Source organism: Sabethes cyaneus, chromosome 3, assembly GCF_943734655.1.
Source record: "Sabethes cyaneus chromosome 3, idSabCyanKW18_F2, whole genome shotgun sequence".
NCBI lineage: Eukaryota > Metazoa > Arthropoda > Insecta > Diptera > Culicidae > Sabethes > Sabethes cyaneus.
In genome coordinates, this window is record NC_071355.1 from 230,875,383 (window position 1) to 230,895,398 (window position 20,016).

A 20,016-nucleotide genomic window follows, 5' to 3' on the forward strand; every position below is an offset into this window, starting at 1 on the left:
TAAATGCTATCCGCTTTATTTTATCAGGCTAAGCAATGGGAGGAGTTGTTTTCTATTTTACTGTGAGAAAAATTTGTATATTAAAACACCTATGAACTCCTCAGAAACTTGCAAAACTCGAGGCTGTGATAAACGTCATCCGAGATTCAGGAATTATGTACAACACGTTTAATTTGTATTATTATTAGAACTTGTTGATTCTTTTCGGTGAAAAAAGAATCAACTAGTTCTAATAATATTAGTGTCACGGTGATCTAAATAAGCAAATAACGTTTAATTTGTGGCAATACGAAGTTTGTCGGGTCAGCTAGTCTATATCTATAAAAATGAATTTCGATTCGAACGAAAACAAGAATACGGATCAGCTTAACTTTCGAATGAATATCATTCGAACGAAAACAAGAATAAGGGTGAATAGCTACGCTCGAAGGGTGCGTATCCCGTTCGGTCGAACGGAAAATAGTTTTTGTGACTAGATTCGGCAGGACAATAGAAGCTAACTGCCAGGGAATATTACAATGCGGCTTTCTGCCGCAACATACTCCACCACCAGAACCAACGGTTTTTCACTATGACGTATGAACAAATTTAAACGAAACAGATGATCACATTTAAACGGAACGGATGAACGATGATGTCAGTGGGTTAGTTGAATTCTGCTTCTGGCGAACGACGCGGACGGTAATTGCTCGCTGGTCATAGTGGCGCAATCCAAGCCTGACTGTGCGTAGCCCGAGGCCTGCATCCCAGGACGAACTTTTCTAACCGCAAACTGAGCACTTGCTGAGACTAGTGATGTCCGTTAATCGTTCGATTAATTCTACTAATCGAATAACACATGGAATATTCAAATAATTTTTTATCGAGTACTGCCAGCACGAGTAGTTGAATTAAGCGAATAGTTCAATGAGTACGAATAATGCTCGTTAATCGTTCATAATCGTTCGATTAATCAAAGAAATATTCGAATAGTTTTAATCGAACATCAATGACACGAATAGTTGAATTAATCGATTAGTGCAGACAACGCTCTCCGACTAATCGGTAATCGAATAATTGAAAATTTCGGACATCACTAACTGAGACGACACATCCTCGGATGCTGCAAGCTTCCGTGCTGTACAGCCCTCCTACTACTACGCTGAATCCAAGAACCGAGGACTGCTGAATGTATCTTGCTAAGCAACTGTGATTCGCCTGGGGGAATTGATCACTCAAAATAATCCACATATCCTTTCCACGTGAAAAATCGCGTAAATTTCTTTACATAATTTACATTTACAATTTCTTTAAATAATTACATCTATCTGATTTTCACGTTAACGCATTAGTATGCGTGCGAACTACCTGAAAATCACGTAAATAGTACAGGAAAAGCTGGATGGAAAATATTCACATAACTTTTCCTATAATTTCGACGTGAAATTTATTTTGAGTGATTGCTAAGCGGCTGCGAAGTCACCCAAACCGGCATTCGCTATGTGCGCGAAGCGGTGCTGCCACCTTCCCAAGTTTGTTCTATTTGTGAAGTCTGTGCATAGGTTTGTTAAAGAGTGAAAAGGATAGACAAAACTTTGCACCAAATCTTCACAAACTTTCCATATGGCAGTTCCATGAGAGTACAAGAGATCGATTTGTGCTTACATAGCGAATAGCTGAAGCGTACGTATCCGGTAACGATTACACGTCACAGTTCTTGTAGTACGGTCAACACATCTGAACATCTAACAGGGACTACTTACTGTCCTGATACCAAATGTACCACCTCTGGCAGCTAGTCAGCAACACGGTCGTCGGACTTGATGACCCGCGAGTAAAACGATGCTGATGCAGTCACTAACAGCGATGCCAGATCAGCGGTTTTCCCGCTAGATTTAGCGGGATTTCAAGCCGGATAGCGGGACTTAATAACCAAACGGCGGCTAGCGGGAATCTAGCGGTTTTCTTAAATAACTTAGCGGGATTTTAGCGGGATCTCGATTTAGCGATATTTGGTAGGCAAGAAGAGTGCTGACAGAGAGGTTGACAGTAAAAAACTTCGTTTATTGACAGTCTAATGTCTGCTCATGCATTGGCAGATGGTTCAGTATATCCTGCTGATTAGAAAACTCCGTGGTTTTTGCCTAGAATGGGATCAGTTCTGACAAATACTCATTAGAACTTACTGAACCAATCCGTTTTGCGTATTCCTAATTTTTCCACAAACTAATTCGTTGCCAATGGCAAAATCCAACTGATTCATGAATTACAAACAAAACAACACAAACAACTTATGTATCTATATACATCATAATTTGCTATATACCGCAGCATTTGTATGATAACAAAACCAAAAAAAATCGGCTGATGAGCCGATAAACCCTAAGTCTAAAAGACAAATCGGTACATTTTTGCTAAAACAAAATATCAGCGAAAACAAAGAGCCGGTGCGCTTTTCAGATATTTTTGAATTTGGGCTGCTTATAAAGATTGAAACATATCTTCTTTTGTCACCAAAAACCATAACCATTTGCCAGCTTTGCTGAAATTTTGCATTATTTTTATCATAGCTAGACACAGAAAGAGAATTTGTGCTAAAGCTTTTTTCGAAATTTTCGCATGTGTTCTTAGACTCCTTAATTATAAGATTAAGGAAAGATAAGATTAAAGATAAGATTATTCTTGCGAAGTGTCGTAGTAAATTGTCATTATATGAGGGATAACAAGATACTTCTTTTTCTGTTTCCTGAAGCTTCGTCAACATGAATGCAGCAAATTTGCATAATGTTCATTCAACCTCTCAATTTCAGCAGATCATCTTGATTTCAAATGCAAGCCTTACTGAAATGAATATTCTGCACCAGAAACGAAGGAATAATATGACTTTTGGTTCAGCGGGATTTCTAGCGGGAAATAGACTCTAGACAGCGGGATTTCAGCGGGAAATCAACCTCTGGGCAGCGGGAAAATGGGCAATCGACCTGGTAACACTGGTCACTAATCCTGCGCCGAAAATATCACGTTCTCCAGTAGTATGCTATAGCATTGGGCGATACTGTATCTGTATCGAAAAAATCGATACTTTTGAGCCGATACATCGATATTTTGGATCGATACTGAGCGTCCCGATACCGGCCAGTATCGATGCTAAAACGCCGATATTTGTATCGATACCTTTATAGTAAAAGCTAGAGAAACTAAAATACTTATCCTAATTAATAACCTTACTTATCCTAATGCGATGTCCGTTAAGATTTCACCTGTATAACAAACTCGGTCCATGGCTGTTCGCCTCCAATTTCTCGAATGTCCCACACTTTCCAGGACTTGCTCCATTAAATTGAGTCCATTTGGTCTAACCGTCGAGCACGCTGCGTACCTCTGCGCCTGGTACGAACCGAATTCGAGGCAAACATCATTTTTACGGGATTGTTTTCCGGCATTCTCACAACATGTCCCGCCCATTGTACCCTTCCAGCCTCAGCAACTTTCTGAATACTGGGTTCGCTGAAAAGCTGCGCCAGCTTGTGATTCATGTTTTTCCTCCATACACCGTATACTCACATACACCACAAAAGATGATCCTAAGCACACAACGTCCAAAAGTGGCCATGGCCACTGCAGCGCTTTCAAGGTGAGGTGCATTTATCTGCTGCAGTTGTTATCCGACGTCATCAACGACCCGAAGTATACAAACTCGTTCACCACCTCGAACTTTTAGAAATTAAAATAAGAGGTGAACCTAATTAAAAGTACGGGGGCTAATTTTTTTCGATAAATAAACTAATTCTGCAAAAATAGATGCTCTCCTAGTTCCAGTCTTAAATCAAATTTTAAGTAAAACTTTAATTTCAATTTGAAATCCAATTTCAAGTCGGATTTCTTGGGCGATGTAAAAAATCAAATTCAATTTCAAATCCTATTTCAAGTCCAATTCGAAGTTCCATTTTAAGTCCGATTTAACTCCAATTTCTGGAAAAGTTGTAAGTATAATTTCTAGTCAAATTTTACATCCAATTCAAGGTTAGTTTCAAGTAAAATTTTAAGTTCTCTATTGTGTCCTATTTCAAGTTCAATTTCATGTCTCATTATAAGTTCTATTTCATGTGTAATTGCAAGTCCAATTTATATATGTTTTCTAGTCTGAATTGGTCCAAACTTAAGTTTAACTTCGCGTCCAATTTTAAGTGTAATTTGAAGTCCAAATTCAAGTTCCACTTTTAGTTTAATTTTAAGTTCAATTTAAAGTCTTAAAGTCCAGTTCAAATTTAAGTTGAAATTGATTCAAACTGAAGTCCAATATCATTTGATCATCAATAACAATTTGAAGTTCTATTTTAAGTATAATCCCATGCTTAATTCTAAGTTAAATTTCAGTTCCCGTTTCAAGTTCAATATCAAGTTTAATTTCAGGTTCAATTTTAAGTAAAATTTCAAGTGCAATTCTAGCTCCGATTTTAAAATTAATTTCAAATGCGATCAATAAGACAACTCGCAAGTTGCTGAGAACTATGCGCACTTGCTGAGTGAAGCTTTGCTTTCCTCGATGGAGCTAGCTGTCTTGGCACTCGAAGATGGATGTGGTTGGATACGCTAGGCCGTCAACCGCGTTGTTAAGTGAAGAAACGCTGAGTGCATGGAGTGACTTTTGACGGAGATGAACTGGAAGGGGTTGATGAATTCATAAATTAGGGATCTCTGGCAACCGCCGTCAATAATATGAGTAAGCAGATTCAACGACGCATTCTAGTTATATCAGGTCTACTGTTCTCTTCGTAAGTGATTTCGATCAAGAAGCATAAACGCACGCAGTACGCAAAATATAAGTGCATTTGCCGTATTTGAACGCAAGGTGTTGGTAACTGGAAGCAGAGAGCGGCCCAGGCGTATAAACCCCGAGCTGCAGGCATTACTTTGAAAGATTCCCATCGTACACCTGCCGGCTGGCATGCTGCACGAATGCACCATCGGCACCAGGTTGAAACTGACTTGCGAGTTCTTGATATTGCACAATCCACAATTAAGGGTCACTGGGGCATTGTTGCCTGTTGGTAAAGTTATGATAAAGCAATAAATGTTTTTCTGGAACTTGACAGATTTCTTGGCGGCTTTTGCACTGGTTTTCGGTGCAATTTCCATGATAGTTAAGATTGGCTAACTTCTCAGTAGCTCGCTATAGCGTTCATACTAGAAAGCATTTGGCTCCACAACACGAACGAGCACGAGGCACCTCGGTTAAATTACAATTCTCCTCCAACCATCCCTCAATACAATCCGCATGTCGCACGGATCATTAATAAAAGGGGCAGTTTGGTCATCGCTGATCTGAAGTCTCCAAAACACTTGTAGAGCAAAGTGTTTAATTTGGTTATCTGTATGGTTGTAGAGGTACCCCAGTAAACCATTTGGTTTGTATATCTCGATTGCAATTGAGATATACGAAATCATATCTGAACGAAAAAGTTATATTTCACGCCATATAAGAACATATATGTACCAAAGTGGAGGCGATATACGTGCGAAAATTTTGACAATTATTTGTAATTCTATTTTGCGTAGTTTTTATAACACGCAACTAAATACTCCTGAATATATGATTATATATTCAGGATATTATATATTATTATGATTATGATATAATCAAATATTGCAATCGTCTATACTGCTTTATAATTCACAGTCATGAATTGTATATGAAGACACGCACGACTGCAAGACAACTTATTGTTCACTTCGATTTGACATACTCTAATCATTATACAATTCCGATGTGAAATTGACATGAAAACGATTTAATGTGAACGTTCTATTACGATTTTGTGTTATCTGGGACATTCTCACGGTCATCATATTTGTCCAGCTTTGTATGGCTTGTACCTTCTGTAGCGTAAACAGAAGTGGAAGGGGGTTAAATTAGTTGGTTTGTCGAATCTAAATCTTCATCCGCATGTTTGGGCAGAAAATGTTCTGATTTTTTAGTTCGACCGACATGGTCACCTCGTTTAATATTCACAAGTTCCACTTCTAGCATTTTTGTCTGTAAGGTTGCTGAGTGGTCGATTTCTGGCCGACCCGGCCGGTTTTTCACTTGCAAAGCCGGTGACCGGTCAATCTGGCAAAAAGTCGGTTTACTGACTTAAGAAAACAGATTTGTACTTTTCGTCCGATTTTTAAAATTTTTTTTTATTTCCATCATTCCGCTAGATTGTCTAATAAATGTATTAGCAATCCTGAGCAATTCGTTGCAGTTTCCGGTCAAAAGAGTTTAAAACCGCAGGCCCGCGGACCAGTCCGACATCAGCTATTATTTCGTTCCTAACGAGATTTCGTATGAGTAGGAAAGAGAATCAACAGCAGTAAAAGCATACGCATATAATTTTCTAAAAATTAAGCTAAATAATAAACAAAAGTATGGTTTTCGTTGTGGTTGCGTGTACCCTGCCAGTGTATCGATACCAATATCGATACCACTGGTATCGATGCTTGCCGCCCGATATTTTAGCCGGATCGATACTTTAATAAAAATTGAATCGATATTCGAATATCGATGCTTCTCGCAGTATCGCCCAATGCTAGATGCTAGCACGATCGTTGAAACTGAAGTCCCGTAAGTATAAAATTGTCTGTGCCAGGGCAAATCCTGGTCATGGCACCAATGTTCGTGATCGTCTTTAGGTTAGTCCGGTTACGAACGGAACTGGCTTCTTCACACAGTAAAATAATACACAGGGTTGTCTCTAGACATCTTGTATTATTTTACTGTGTCCTGTGTGAAGAAGCCAGTTCCGTTAGTAACCCCCGTTGGAGACCCCCCCCCCCTAAGAGGTGGGGCTCCCATACAAATGAAACACAAATTTCTGCATAAACAGAGAACTAATCGAGCAAATGGAACCAAATTTGGCATGTGGGAATTTTCGAAGGCAGAAATTTTTTTCATGGTGAATTATGACCCATCCCCCTTTCAAAAGGGGGGCACCTATACAAATGAAATTCAAATTTCCTCATAACTCGAGAACTAATAAAGCAAATGGAACGAAATTTGGCATATGGGGGATTTTGGAGTCTTGAATTTATTATATAATGGTTAGAGACCTCTCACCCCTGTGGTAGGGGGATAAGGACTTTCATACAAATAAAACAGAAATTTTTGCGTAACTCAAAGACTAATCGAACTCGAGAAATTCGAGACTCTTCCATAAAACATTAGTTAATAACAAGACCACAAAAACTATTTATAGTAACACTAGATCATTCAGAGCGAGACGACCGCCAGTGTTGCCGGCGACCCGCCGTCGGAAGCGCCGCCCACTGGGGGAAGGGGGCAACCCCCCGCAGATATCACCACTGTCTAGGTTTATTTGTTTTCCTATGTCTACTTACTTCTATTACTTTCCTTTAGTTGGGTCCGAACGAGCGATAGCGAGTAAGGAGAAGATCACCCCTGCGAAATGGTACTTTCCACGAAAAAGTTTTCCGTGAAATGGTACTTTCCGCTTAAGGTTTTTCGTGAAATGGTATTCGGCGAAATGTTGTACAATCACGGCGAATATTGCTATCCGCTTTTGACTAAGCAATGAGGGGAGTTATTTTTTACTTTTCTGTCAGGAAAAATGGCAAATTTTTATATTAAACTACCCATCCCAGGTAACCAATAAGTATTAACATAAGCAGCAAATCAGCATATCTGGCATTTTATACTGCACGTTGTTGTATATTAGCTTTTTGACTGCATAGGTGTTGTAAATTGGCATCCAAAATTCTTTTCAAGTTCTTCGTGTCGATAATTAGCTGCAAATTAGCATTGTCAGCACTATAAGAAGGTTAGCAGTAAAGTAGCTGTATATTTTGGCAAAATAGCATTTAAGTAATATTTAAGGCGACTTAAATGCTTATTGGCTTGCATTTGAATAGCAATGGAGATGCTTATTGGTTTCCTGGGATGCTGTCATAGTTACGTAACTGCCAAAATGAATCATCTAAGGTTGAACTCCTCAGCAACTTGCAAAACCCGAGAGTGTGACAAAGATCATCCGAGATTCATGATTTATGTACAACAACACAGTTTAATTTGTGGCAATACGAAGTTTGTCGGGTCAGCTTGTACTATATATTTATACAGTAGAAAGACAAAACGAATTCTGAATCCAAATCGGAAAAATAGGTTTTTCAAAAAAAAAATTGACAGTTGTATCCTATCATGCCTTTAGCTTAAAGTATAATCACAACTTAGTTTTTTCGCTAAAATTTTTATAAATACAACAGACAGAAAGAGTTACCCAAGGTGTAATAAAAATTCAACCGAAATAGAAACATTCAGCTAATGTAATCATCAGCGCTTGACCCAAACTTGAGCCAAATATAAATCCCTGCAGCCACTCAAACATATCCGGCTAATTAACAGCCTGTTCTTCTCACTACTCGCTAGCGCATTCCTGCTGTTCACGTGTTGCCCCGAAACATTCTTTTCTGTCCTGTCATGTTCCTCGCCTGCACTGGCAGCAGCAGCAGCAGCAACAGTTGAAGTCACTGCTTGCTGCTAGGTGCTAGGAAACCACCACCGAGATGGGAAGATGCGCACAACAGCAGCAGCGTCATCGTGAAAAGGGAAGGACAAAAAAAAACATGTGACACCGTGTAATTATTTGCTCAACTACTTTTTTTCCTCCGAGCGGACTGCTGTTGCTGCTGTCGCTGCCATTCGGAAGAATCTTAGAAACACCAACCATCCAACCAACCGCACACCGCTGGGCAAAAAGGTTTCCTTCGTTCGTCATTGTGCTCGACGTGTCAGGTGTAATATATAGAAACGCACCAAGAAAAAGCGAAATCGGATAGGATAGAGGCGAATGCAGTTCATCATAAGTTATTATTGCAGATTTTTTTTATGTATGCTGAACCCAAAGTCGCAGCAAAGCGAACTTCTCTCTAGCTCGGAGGACTTTTGCGAGAATCATAAATGTGAGCCATAAATTTCAGTATAATTGAAGTCCGAGAGAAAAAATGTGCACATAAGAAGGGTAAAATTTTCAGGTGAGTTATATGAACAAATAATAACAAGTGGTCTTTTTGCGAGAGCCGAAACGATAATAATTCGAAAGCTGGACATCACGAGTTCCACCAGGCCAATCTTTATTTATTGTTGCTTGTAATTGTCCTTTATTAACAGCGACTTATGAGTAGAATGGCATCCAATGTGGACGCTTATGGTTAAAATAATTACCAACGTTCGTAGAAAAAGATTGGCATAACTTTCGGTGTAATAATTCGAAAAATTAAACTCTGATCGACCGTGAAGAATCGATATGAAGCAACCTTGATCGAGCGGTACTGAGTTCGCTGCAGCCAGCACCTACAATAGTCGTCCAAATAACGTGTGAGGTCTCAGCGCAGGTCAACAACAATAGCCCGAGATCTATCAACTGAATACCGTTAATAGCCTTCAGAAGCCCTGAAATGGCTAATTCCCCGTCCAAAAAAGATCAATAACCAGCCCTCCCGCATTGGTTTTCAAACACTGTAAAATCAAATTACCAGCGATACCAGCTCGGAACAAAAGCTTGTCTTCACTGGTTCGATTCAGGGAGCGCGAGTTAAACCGCGAAACGACTGGTAGCAGCATCCGCGAGGAAAATCCACTCCGTTCCAGACGAGCTCGGTCAGTGCTACACTCGGTTATACGCGGAGGTTAATGAAAACCTTTTTCCGTCCCTCTTCTGTTTAGGCTCAATTCGACCTAGATCTATTTCTATTGATCTCTTGGGAGAGTATAATTGATTCTGTCCGTCGGTTGACCGCTGAATGGCTCAGATAGAAAGCGGACACACGCCAACCCGACCGTACATCGGGGGTTTGTGCTTCTCGGTTCATCGGCCAGCTGTTGTCCGCCTAACCGGCAACAGCTCGGATCGATGGTTTGACGTTCTGTTGCCGTTTGTTGCCGGCTCGGTTGCTTTCGCTCCGGGATGGCTCGCGGTAAGACAAATGTGGCGTGCAAATTGTTCTGTACACATGATTGAAAATTAACCCGATCTTTCCAGCAGCGCGCGCGTTCTTTATGCTTTGCAGCAGCAGCCGTGCGGCACGTGATTTGCTAGATCGAATCCGGTTGATCGCGTTTAGATCCGGAGAAAACAATTTCCTGGTTGGGATTCGTTCGTTCGTCGAACGAGAATTTGTTTGCGCTTTGATGGGGCTATCCGTGCCGAACGAATCTCCCATTGTAATGCTTTGGATCCGCGAATTCCACTGCTAGTCCCAGTCAGTGGAAGGAGCAGAGTGTTCGAAAGGAAGATAAGTCTGTTCCATGACTACGTAAAGTACATTGAGCCGGATGTTAGCAGGTACAGTTTGCAGAAAAATATTATTAGTCTACAAGTCTGTTTTTTTCGAAACTCACAATCGTTTCTTAGTTTATTATTACGATTGAGTTCAAACTCATAAGACAGCATGGATTAACTTTAGTACCAAGAAAGTATTACATTGGACCATGCTCTAGGAGACGACGATGTCGAAAACGGCGAAGAATTGTGGGCTCTTTTCGTAAGTCAGCTGATGTGTGCTGAACTTTCCAATCACTAGTTTGTACGTCTACTCTTGACCACCCGGAGCATTGAAAATCCCGAAGAAAATCTGGACTTCACGTCTTTGAGCATTTTTGCACCCTAGCTGCGCGTAAAATTAATTTGTGTCATCAACAAAACTTGCGAGATAAGGGCTATGCACGTTGATGATGTCGAATGTCGATGTTGTAGAATAGATCCTTAACTCTCAACCGGCTTATTCGAGGCTGGATCGGACACCAACCAATTTCCTGTTTTTGTAATTTTCGAACCACGAGTTTCTAATCATTAATCCGTTCACGTCCCTCAGTCTATTTCGGTTGATCTGGTTTTTTGTTGTGACAGCTTGCGAGGACCAATCGCAAACGACCAACGTGATTAAAGGAACTGTTTTCTGGTTTTAATCGCATTTCTTGGAAACTCGAAATGGTTTAATTCTATACAAAAACCATGGTTCAGTTCGCGAAACTCTTGACCCATTTTATGGACGACATAATCGTCAAAGCAGCTGTTAATGGCAACGTAACGGAACGTCGGTGATGGTCGCGTACATGGATATAAATGGATGCCTCCGAAATAAAAACCCTGGTATGTGTGAGTACCGCTGATAGACACTTTGTTTCCAGTGACCCAAGCGTCCCCTCGCACGTCAATCCCTCTATTAATCTAGACCCGCTTGACGTAGCATACCACTCTAGGTAGCTCACCACATTTCCACCGACATCTGAGACAATCGGGGATGCAATGATTTCGGTATCATGGTAGCACTTGGCCTCCCCACCGCAGTCGAATTATTCCTACAAGCGATCAATAGTCGTCCCAGATCTACGTGTGGGTTATACGGAACGCGGCTCCCAGTATTCCTGACCAGGCGTGCAACAACTCCTGTAACGATTCTACCGATGGCACAGTCGCCGTTTCCAGGTCTGTGCCTGACTCGCAGTAGAATTCCTTAATCCACTGCACATTTACTACCGGAACGTGCGTGGACTTCAAACTAATACCGATTACTTTTTGACATAAGACTACATCTTACTTTGAAGCGCGTAGGGCGCTATATCTCTGCATATTAGCATTGATAGGAGGAAATGATTATCAACTTAGGGACTATATTGGCTCGTTTCGTTATCCCTGATTTTCATTTTCAGGTATAGGTAATAAGTTCAAGTTGTCACGTAGTTTTCAAGCCGTAAATCTCGCATGTGCATAGTTTTTTTTCGATATAAATTAAATTATAGTTGTATATAGGCACCATTGGCATTATATTAAATTTGTTATGAAGGAATTGTTTATACATACATATCTTAATTTTCGTAATTACTAGCTTTACTAGAAAATTTTCGAATACCTAGGTTAGTGTCATATAACTGGTGCTTACATACTTACCTTAGCCATCTAGCTCCCCCCATCTACTAACAACAATTCCTTTCCCGAAATACTTGTGAAGATGCAGAAGATTCCCTGGTCTTTAGTAGCAACAAGTATTGGACTAACATTCCTTCCCATCCCACCAGGACCCGCATTCGGACGTGGCCGGCGTCGGTATTGATCAGCATGCAGGGACCTGACAAAGTTGTACAATGAGGAATAGCGTGCTGTCCCAAGTATGCTTTTTCCAGCCATCATTTTGCAATTTTCATCGGTCCTGGTCAATAACGGAGTAGCAGCACACGGGCGGTATCCTATGCTTATGCTATGCTTATGCTTAAGACTACATCTTACTTTGATAGGGTGGCATGCTGCGAAAACTAAAATGATCGTAACACACGGAGCGAATCACTTCAAATTTATTAAATATATTTATGCATATTTATATATTTTTACCAGGGTACTAAATATATTTACCGGTATTGATGAATATTTTTCGAAAGTTTCCACCTTTTTCAAAACTATCTTTAGCTGTCAAGTCCCATAACAGTATGTGGCAAGAGTTGTTATGACGAGGTGGACATATTTAAAGTTGTAAATATATTTATCGCATATTGAATATATATGCAGGAAGTGATTCACCCCGTGTCGTAACACGAAAAACTGATAGATTTTCAACGGTAATAGCTCAGTCAATTCTGAACGGATTTGGCTGGATTGCATACCAATCGATGTACAAAACGCGTGTGCCTTTCGTATGGTTTTCACAAAAAGATGGGTCTTTATTGCAAACTGACAGAAATTTTACGTAAAGTTGAACAATTTTCGTGAATTTACATAAGCTTCCAGCCACATTTGAACATTTTCAGATACGAACTTGTTACTTCTATTGCATTTATCAGGTGGATGTGGGAGTGAAATCCATAGTTTTTATAACCATTCAGTCTAATTATTGCCATTTTATTCAATATTGGATATTTTAGCTCTCAATTCCACAGATTTTCACAAATGCAACACAAAACACTATTACCTTTCTTTGCTACGTGTTGCAAAAACAGTGACAGTTTCGCGGCTTGCTAGTAGTGTATCGACAAGCTACGCCCTTTAGTTACGTAGATGATGGAATGATAGAATTGAAAAAAACTTTGAATCCTAATTCTAATGAAACAGTGACTACTTGATCACATAATTAGTTTCTACGAAGCGTTCAAACGTGTGGCACGTGAACTTTGCCGTTTAGCTCCGAAAATGAATGGTGAAAGTTCCGTAAGGCTCGTAAAACATCACCAATGGTGACTAGAAAAGAAGACACAATGCACAATCCTGAAGCAGATCCACTCTTACACTGGTAATTCTTGAAACGAAATAAGTATCTTCGAACGAATTCCTACCGAGACTTCTAGTCTGACTCATTACAACAAACGCTACCAAGGGTCAAACCTATGGAAATGTACTGCAACCAGGAGAATTGGACAAGTTCGTCACCTCTAATCATGTGCTTGGTGATCCGTATACTTGGTATCTCTAAATAGCAGTTCTAATACATGTTTTATAAATCATCCAACAATCGGCCTATTTAAGAGCTACAGTATAATGGTTGAAGATGTCTTTGAAATAATTTTCTTTTTACTAAAATTATCTTTTCAAGTTCTAAAGATATCACCGAAACTATGTAAAATTGTTCATTTACGTTTGTGCCTAGTTTTCAGTTATTCAGTTTTAGCTGTGTTTTAAATTTGTTTTATAATGCGATCGAATTGGTAAAACCCCTTCAACGTGGGGGAACGATTGGCAATAAAATCAATCTCTAATTTCTGTAAGGTAACGTAAAAGCAATAGTTTGTGTTCTTGATTTTGTTAAATTGCTTCCAAATGTTTACAATGTCAATACTTCGATAAATGTAACAATACAATGCATGTAGCATATATACCCGGAAAAAAATAACCATAACGCGAAGATAAAAATTATTGTAACAGTAGGATACAAAATACAGTAGAAACAATAAAATTTATCGTCAAAAAAGATAAACAAACCATCAAACTTATTGTTGTCCATCATAACTTTCATGTTTTTCAGAGATTCCACCATAAAAATGACGGGTTGTTAAGTATCTTAACAATAAAAAAATTGAGTTTTTTGCGAACAAAAATTTTCATTTATAGTAAAAGTTATCGCCCTTTTATGGTAATTTTTTAGGCGAAAAAACCAAACATAATTAAAAAAGGCAGCAAATTTATGATGAAATATGGCCAATTCTATAACATAAAACAAGAAACAAAAATATGAATAAAATTTGAATTTGAGACACTTTTACAATAAATTTACCATAAGTTGCAATGTTCATAATAAATTAGGCCGATTAGGCCTGCGTCATACCTCGAAGCCAACGGGAAATCCAAATTTATGCAATAGAATTGGTCATATTTCAAACAAAATTACAACTTTTTTAATATTTTATTTTTTCGCTTAAAAAATCACCATAAAAGGAAGATAACTTTCACTATAGGTGAAAATTTTTGCTCGGGAAAAAATAGATTTTTTTATTGTTAAGATGCTTAACAATGCGTCATTTTTATGGTAGAATCTCTCAAATCATGAAAGTTATGGTGGACCACAATAAGCTTGATGGTTTGGTTATCGTTTCTGACGATAAGTTTTATTGTTTTTACTGTATTTTGTATCCTACTGTTACAATAACTTTTATCTTCGTGCTATTGTTATTTTTTTCCGGGTGTATACTTGAAGAACAGTGTTATGGACATACATGGACACATGCTGCTATGACTACAAAAAGACTTACCTAGTCATACGTCGCCTATGCGGTCGTATCTTGTACACAACTCCTCTGATTTTTTTAGCCCGGTAACTCAGACAAAATTCGATGTAATTGCATCAACGGTAATTTGGCTTGACGAGATTTTCCGGCTTGAGAAGTGATCGTAACCAGAACCAAAATAGGAACACCCTAAGGAATGTTTCTGTAAACGGTTGCACTAGCATCGACTACCAATGTCCTCACGCTTCTGCAGCTCGTACCGCGCTTCGGTTTCTGTTTCCGTGGCCGGACACAAATTAACTCAGTATTCAACAGGAATAATCGCTTGTTAGGTCTGATACTTGCCAATGATCCAGCCATACAACTTTGCTCGCCGTCCGAACCAATTATCACGGTCGATGCCGATTACCTCGCTCGAGATATTACATATATTGTGCGAATCTCTGTCGAGTTTGAGAATGTTCTCGACGGCTTAGATTGCCACAGAACGGACTTTGATGGCTTAGCAATGCACAGAACAACTGTTAATTGTTGTTATTTCTCCTGATCCTTCGCTAAGTTTTCACCGCTGTTAATCACGGGCAAACAAGACACAGCACTTATGGTTCTTACAAAACATTAAAATCAATTCATTTGAACTACGTTTGATTATCGATTATTCTCCCATTTACCAATCAGCTCGCAAGCCTCTATGGGTAACCATGTAACTCCGATGATTGTAACCTGCAAGATTTTCTGCTCTACGCGCATTTCAACGATCGCGTTTCACTGCTAAGTCACCAACCAAACAATAACACTTACTTTAACCACACCTGTAGTAATTTTTGAGCCTGGAACCGTCTGATGTATAAACAATATATGTTACGAATGCATAGCAACCTTTGCAGAATTTCTACCAGCCAAAAGCCGGGGTGGCTCTACCTTCACTGACTCGGTCTTGGGTTACTCGTTGCCAATTCGTTGTGCGTCTCGACACACGAAAGTCGGCTTCAATCTTGTCGAGCCATCAGCACGCTGAGCCCCTCTTTTCCTGGTGCCGGTGCGGATCTTGAAGAGAACGTATTTCACTGCACAGTCGTCCGGCATCCTTACAACGTGGCCGGCCCACCATAGTCTTCCAACTTTCACCAGGTGCGCGATGGGAATCTTTCCAAGTAGTACTTGCAGGTTGCAACTCGTGGTTCATATGCCTACGCCACTCAACGCTATCCGTTTGTACTCCGCCAAAAATAGTCCGCAACACCTTTCGTTCGAATACGGCAAGTGCACGTATGTCTTCTTTAAGTAAAGTTACTGTCTCAAGTCCCTAAAGCAATACCGGTCTGATTAGTGTTTTGTACATCGTCAGTTATGTGCGGCGGAGTATGCTCCTTGATCGAAGCGTCTTGCGAAGGGAATAGTAAGCTCGATTTGCAGTTTGTATACGTCGTTAAATCGCCTTACTTGTATTATTGCCGGCGAGGACCAGAGATCCCAAATATACGAACTCGGCAACAACTTCCATGCCAGTTCATCGCCATCAATAGTAACTGTTGGTTGAAGGCAATCGTTGCTTTCTCTGGAGTCTTTTCCTATTATATATTTGGTTTTCAACACACTGATTTGTAACCCAGTCCTCCTAGCCTCCGTTTTTAATCTGGCGTAGATTGTCTCCGCCGTCCCAAGGTTTATAGTCATGAAGTCGAGGTCGTCTGCGAATGCTAGGAGTTGACTACTCTTGCTGAAGATCGTTCTGCGCTTTTCGTTACCCGCTCGCCAGATCACACCTTCAATAACGATCACCTATATTGAATAAAGAAAGGACTCAAGAGTGCCCCCGTAACGCGCACGTAGCACATCGCTCCAGGGTAGCTTTGATCAGCTACATCAGTTTGTCCGGAAAACCGCTCTTGCCTAGCTGTTCGCGTTCAACTGTATCGTATGCTGTCTTGAAATTCACACAAATGTGATACGTAGGCACGTTGTACTCCTGAAGTTTCTGGAGGATTTGTCGGAGAATAAAAATTTGATCCATAATAGCATAAGCCCCGAATTCTCTTGCTGTTGGGAATAGACGACGCAACAAAATCAGCGAGAGCACATTGTAGGCGGCGTTGACCAGTATAATGCCACGGCAATTACAGCAGTCTAACCTTTGCAGAAATCCAACTTAAATCCCACGTTGCGCGCGATATATATATATATATATATATATATATATATATATATATATATATATATATATATATATATATATATATATATATATATATATATATATATATATATATATATATATATATATATATATATATAAATATATAACCTCGTTGTAACGCACTTCGAGCTGGCCTTTAAACGTTTACCTGCTTTCTTGAAACAAACTGCCTCTGCTGCCAGAAACACTCCTAACGAAATCATGAACCTCAACGTTTTTCACGTGACTAAGGAGATTGTCGAAACTGCCTGTGTTCTACTGTGTTTTACCATTCTTGCTTGACCTCTTTCACTATGCTTCAAACCAGCAGTTATGTTCTCTATACATAAGAAGGGTGATAAGTGCAACGTTGAAAATTATCATGGGATCACATCGTTGTGCTACAACTCAAAAATGCATGAAATAATCGTGAGCAACGCATTTCTTCAGATCAGTATGGGCTTTCCCAAAACGTTCAGCCTCTACGAATTTCGTCGATTTCGTTTCGTTATGCCTGCATGATATGAATAAAGGACTGCAAATTGAAGCAGTGCACATGGACCTGAAAGTAATGTTTGATTGGGTGGATCACGGAAGCTTCCTTGCAAGGCCTGAGAAGCTGGGAGTTTTCGCACCATTCTTCAAGTGTCTAAAGTACCTTACATTACGTCGGTTTAGTATAAATAGCGGGTCCGAGTTTTTCTACAACATCTCGGATGTACCACAGGGGAGCAACTTTGGACCACTGCTCTTTTCTCTTTTTATAAATTTTTATAAACTGTAAATTTTTCTGACGCTTGGTTGTCGATTTGTTTATGTCGACGATGTAAAAAACATTACGGTAAGTAACAAGGACTCCGATTTTATTAAACGATTTTCTCAAAAATTAGACTCTCTCTGAGCCAACCAAGGTAGCAATATGCATTCCAAAATGTTGTTTTAGTAACTCAGAATATGCTGTATAGTCGTACTCATAATTTAAACACATTCTGCTTACAATTTGAATACATTTCATTTTCACTTGTAGCTGACAGTCACCAACCGGAATTTGCCACCTAATTTTGTCTCCAAACTGTCAGCCAACATGTAGCTACAATCAAAGCTTCGTTTCCATGCACCGGCTCTTCATTCAGTGGCAACCAGAACTTATGGACTGCATTTTTCCGCACTCGTTTGACACCACATCTATCCCAGGCCCATTATCGTTACGCGTGTTCATATATCACTCCGTTTCGCCGGAACCTGGGTTTGTCCTTTTTTGTCCACCCGCTGCTGGCTGTTGAATCGATTTACCGGTGCTGCTACAATTGTCAGCAAACCACCGCCGTCGTTCACCTGACTGCCGGACGACGGCCGGATTGACGCACGGCTGCGAAACGCCTTAAGCACATGGATCAGAAGAACTATTTTAACAAGCTTGTCTCTCTCCTGGATCGCGCCGTCCAAGTGTGGCAATAAAAATCTGTCCCCATACTGAAAAGATAATCTGCAGCCATAGGTCTCTCGAAGGGATGCCTGTTTTTCTGCGATACTGGTCGACTGGTGAGGTGGCCTCTTACACTTTCCGATGTCATAAGTTCAAATGAGTGTGCGTTTTCAGCGTTGAGTGGAGATTTATTCGAGTGGTCAGGATAATCTGTTTGGCCGCACAAATTGCATCGCAGATGCCGGCTGTTGTTCGCCTTTCGCCACTGATGCCTGGATGTTTGGAGGATGGTAGGGAACTAAGAAGTCGCTCAGCATGCAAGGTGAAACATATTGCGACAGATAAATTTCTTTTTGCCGAGACTTTTTTGATCACAAACGATGGAATGTTTTGTGTAGTCGTATATTTTTGTTATTGCAACAATTGTTGTTTTGGTCACCTAAGGTCACAATTAGTTGATTGTTCAAGTCTTTTTATTGATTTAATTTTTAACTGTTAGTGCGCTTCTTATGGGAGAAATTCATTCGCAAGAATAAATTAGGTCAAAGTTTATTCGTCAGGTTTACTGCCAGCACCTGTTTATAAAAAAAAAGAAAGAGTGCGTGAAAGAGCAAAACAATCTGCATCCTGTTTCGATAACTTTAATTTTTCTCAGAAAGTGACACAAAATAATGTGGTCAGAGAAACAGTTGTTTCGTTTAATATAGTTTTCTTTAAAAAAAGAGAGAAATTCAGAGATATTATAATAAAGATCAAACATTCTTCTAATAATTCTGACAGTGGAAACATATCTTCACTTCACTTTTCATTAACTTCGCTAACCATGAACAGTGAATTCCACAACTAAGTGAACGAGTTTTTTGTTATCACAATTGAAGACACACTACGTCCGTTTGCGATGACAGCAGATGCGTTCCGAATGATCGTCAGTTGGCCCTACCTACCAGAGTTTGGAAGGTAACGATATTGGAAATTAATTTAATTCCAAGCAAAAAATTCGTTTTCCAGACCAACTGACGTCGTGTCGTTTTGCGAGACGCAAACAATCGTGAGTCGCATAAATTTACACCGCTCTGATACGGACTCGGAGGTTTAATCAGAGCACCTGAGATGGAATGTCAAGCGCATCTGTCGAAAGTTGGAACTTTATGACCATTTCTTGGATCGCACTCATCGTCCCTTACAAGCTTGTCTGCATTTGAACCGGTTCAAATTGATGATTCCTTGAATCAGAATTTTTAATTGATTGGTCTGAATGGCGACGGTAAATAATTATTCCACACTTGCGTTGGAAGTTGAGTCACAGTTAATGGAACTGAAATTTTCAATTAAAATTGTTGAAAAATTTGGCAACACCTCTTCTGTTGAGTGCCCCATCAAAGCAAGCAGGCAACAAAGATGACTGATTAGTGCTGGTTTTGACGGTTTTCGGTAATTCCATAGACCACTCCGATTCGTCACCGAAGCCCAGCATCAACGCCATTAACACTAAAGTTTGTGGCTCGGCGGTGGCACATTGCGGAACTGGGCAGCTTAAGCTGCCCAAGCGACACACTGAGCTGTGAATCTAAAAGGAAAATTACGATCATCATTATTAGCGGAGATGTAATTCACGTTAATAACATTTAGGCGAAACAAATTCTCTCTCTTGGTGGGTCCGGAGTCCGGTGCTTCACCCGTATGGGGCTTCTGTGGTCCGCAGGCATTTCGCGCTGTGACCGATGACGGTCA